Consider the following 4,246-nt stretch of genomic DNA (forward strand, 5'->3'; position numbering starts at 1 on the left):
AAAGTCTTTGTTGAATTTATTACAATATTGCTTCTGCTTTATGTTTTGCTTTTTTGTCCACAAGGCATGCATGTGGGATCTTTAACCCCTTACCAGGAATTGAACTCCCACCCCCTGCCTTGGAAGGCAAAGAGTTAATTAGAGAAGTCCCTCCAAGTCATTAGGTAACTCTTCAATTTGAAGAAAATGGATGCTCTGCTTCCTGATTTCACTATTGTGTTACTATTGAAAATCTGGTGTTTACTGTTGGCATTTGGTTCTTTTTCTTCACAACATTTTCAAAATTTACATGATAATTTAATAGATGTGGAATGTTTGTTGCTCACTCCTGTATGACCACTGGTGAACCAGGTGCTTGGAACATAATCAGTGCAAAATAAATATTTATTCGATGAATGGTGAGTGACTGAGTGAATAGTCACTGAGTTTAACAGCCCAAGCCTGCTTCTTTATTTCCACAGCTAGGCCCTCATATGGAACCCTAAACCGTGTTCATGATAGAAATTTTTCTTGAAACTTTTCTTTTTCAGGATCCAGAAATTCAGGTATTTATTTAAAAATTTTTAAATTGGTGTATAGTTGATTTACAATGTTGGGTTACTTTCTGATGTACATGTAAAGTAAATCAGTTATACATACACATATATCCACTCTTTAAAATTCATTTGGATAAAGGTTCTGTGTGCCTTTTAATTCTAAACAACTGTCTTCTAGGAATGGAATAAGCACAGGGAAAATTTCTTCAAGAGAAAGAATAAAGATGTTTTTAATGATGGAATTTTTACAACGTGAGAAGCTGTTTTCTCACTGCCCTTTGAACTTGCTGGCTGTAAAATAGTTACTCAACTTTGGAGATCCATTCTAGATAAATTGAATGAAATTTTAAATCCTCCTTTTAAAAGTATTCCTTTTGTATTCCACTCAGCTTTAAAGGAAATTATATTCTTTGATTTTAGCTTTTAGACATAAATATACACAACTGTGAGCAATCTTCACAATTAAAGTTTTAAAATCCTTTTTATTTTGTCTGTTTGATTTTTCTAAGACAGAGAATATTGTGATAATATTTAGTATTACTGCTGAATTTCTACCAGCATATTCTTGAGTTTCCCCCCAAATAAAATCTGCTCTAAGCATTTCTAAATAAAACTGAACAGAGTGTAAATGCTAATTGGAGCTTTAAAAAAGTTGACCTTTCTTCAATTAAATGATTCTATTTAATCATTTAATCTTTTACCCAAAACCTTACTTTGATTTTCAATAATATTGCTACTTCTGCTTTTTAAACAATCCACTTTCACATGAATTGAAATCCTTTTCCATTTGGGCCCCTGCCCCTTTTTTTACATAGCTAGACTTTTTGACCCAATCAGATTTTCTTGTAGTGTTTCATCTAAAATAATTTTAATAACAGGTAAAGTCAATCTTCCTTTTAGACATTGTTTTCCCATTTTTAGCCTGTTACATTGTTAATTTTGCTTTCAAAATTTAGCTTTTTGTATGCATTATATATATAAGGGCTTTCCTGATAGCTCAGTTGGTAAAGAATCCACCTGCAATGCAGGAGACCTGGTTCGATTCCTGGGTTGGGAAGTTCCCCTAGAGAAGAGTAAGGCTACTCACTCTAGTATTCTGGCCTGGAGAATTCAATGGACTGTGTAGCCCATGGGGTCACAAAGAGTCAGACAGGACTGAGCAACTTTCACTCATGTGTTTTATATGTATGTATACACACACACACACACACACACACACACACACACACACATTTTACCCTGGTAATTTGGAAGCTAGGAATATTTCTTAAAAATTCTATAATGTTTCACCCTAGTCAGTATTCTTGGGATTTCTTTGGAAGGAATGATGCTAAAGCTGAAGCTCCAGTACTTTGGCCACCTCATGAGAAGAGCTGACTCATTGGAAAAGACTCTGATGATGGGAGGGATTGGGGGCAGGAGGAGAAGGGGACGACAGAGGATAAGATGGCTGGATGGCATCACAGACTCGATGGACGTGAGTCTGAGTGAACTCTGGGAGTTGGTGATGGACAGGGAGGCCTGGCGTGCTGCGATTCATGGGGTCGCAAAGAGTCGGACACGACTGAGTGACTGAACTGAACTGAACTGAGTCAGTATTCTTTGGTACAAGTGACATAAATGTTACTCGAATCAGCTTTAAAAACCTGACTATTCGCTTAGTCACCAAACCAGACTATAAAGGATTCCTTGCCTGTTGCTTCTCTCTGTTCCTCTCAACACATCGGCTCCATCCTCACTGGCTTGCTTCCTCCACAGGACCGGGCTCGCGGCCCACTCCCAACCTCCCGTCCGGCTCCTGCTTCCCCACTGGAGGGGGGCTGTGGGCCTTTTCTCTGCTCCAGTTAAAAGCACTCCCATGATGAATTTTATCTGGCTCAATTAGGTCATGTATCTATTTCCTGGGAAAAAAAAATGGGCCGAGGTGGGGAATGCTCAGAAATTTTGGTCCTAATCTTTCATAACTAATTTATTGTTTTCATAGGGCTTCCCAGGTGGCACAGTGGTAAAGAATCTGCCTGCTAATGCAAGAAACGCAAGAGACGTGGGTTTGATCACTGGGTTGGGAAGATCCCTGGAGGAGGGCATGGCTACCCACTCCAGTATTCTTATCTGGGAAACCCTATGGACAGAGGAGCCTGGCGGGCTATAGTCCATAGGGTGGCACAGAGTCAGACATGACTAAACACACACATTGTTTTCATAGTTTATATAATCCCATAAAGTTTGTTATCATATGCACCATGCTTTATAACTGACTTAATTCTTCTTAAAGGCTTTTATTATGCCCATAGTTCCTTTGTCAGAAACATTTACATTCATGACTTTGTTGGTTTCTTTACTAGCTGACGGGAGTACACAGTCCATAGACTTGTAGGGAAACACTGTTTTCTGAGTCCTGTCTAGGATTATAGAGATTTGTGGTCAAACCATTTTCTTCAGAACTCTGTAGCTATAGCTAACTTGTCTGTGTCATTTAACTCATGGAGTAGAAAGCCAAAACCAGCCTAAGGTGTCCCTGGTATTTTTCCCAATAGGTAAATTTTTGATTTTGTGCTGCGCTTCAGAAATATGCTCACAAAGAGGGCTCTGGAAGGTTCTAGCAACACAGGGGCACTGTATGTGCTTTTGCTTCAGTTGTGTCCGACCCTTTGTGACCTCATGGACTGCAGCCCTTCAGGCTCCTCTGTCTATGGGATTCTCCAGGCAAGAATAGTGGAGTGGGTTGTCACCCTTCTTCCAGGGGATCTTCCTGACCCGGGGATGGAATCCACGTCTCTACGCTCTCCTGTATTGGCAGGCGGGTTCTTTTCCACTAGTGCCACCTGGGAAGCCCCAGTACCAGTACACTCTCCACTCACTGTTCAGAAAGGTGGTGGTCTCCATGGATGGCAGCCTTTGCTCCCTGAGCCCTCCCCATCCTCCAGTGTTTACTCACCCTCACTGGATAATATGAGATCACACAGGATACAGCACACACACACACACACACACACACACACACACACACACACACTTAAATGGGGCAGTGCCATCTCCCCAGGTCTTCTCTCAGTTTGGATTGACCTATCTTGTATTAGAGAAAAAGCCTTTTACATTTTTGCCACACACTGGTAGAGCTCACTGTGTTCTTTGTCAGCTGGCTCGGATCATGAGACATGGAAATTTAGAAGGTAGATCTCACTATAGAGCTGACTCTGAAGTTTTGACCTGAGGAACTGTAAGACGAGATATTCTAAGATGGGAAATTAACATCAGGGAGATAGTTTGAAGGGAGAGATAAAAAATGCATTTTCTTTGTTTTTAACTTTCCAGAGGAGGGTCAGATGGTAAGTAAGAAAGAATGGAAAAATAGGAAGACACAGTAGAAGTAACTCATCAGCTGAACACCTTTAGGCTGACTAGATGACACACTTTTTCATATAATTCATTAAATCCTCATGAAACACATGTGAGCAAGATATGATCTCAAATTGGCAATGAGCTCAATATGGAGATGCTTTCTAAGATACGATGATTTAACTAATTCTTTCTCTTATGTGATCATGTTCATTGCATCCTGAAAGGAAACTGCACCCCTCCTCTACACATGTTAGTTTAAATTTCCTACAAGACATCAGAAAAGAATGATTCTCTATGATTCCTTTAATTGATGAATCTTTTCACAAGGTTCTCTCAAAACGATCACATTTGCATTATTGATTTAAATT

This window comes from Ovis canadensis, chromosome 3 (assembly GCF_042477335.2).
Source record: "Ovis canadensis isolate MfBH-ARS-UI-01 breed Bighorn chromosome 3, ARS-UI_OviCan_v2, whole genome shotgun sequence".
In the NCBI taxonomy this organism is placed as follows: domain Eukaryota; kingdom Metazoa; phylum Chordata; class Mammalia; order Artiodactyla; family Bovidae; genus Ovis; species Ovis canadensis.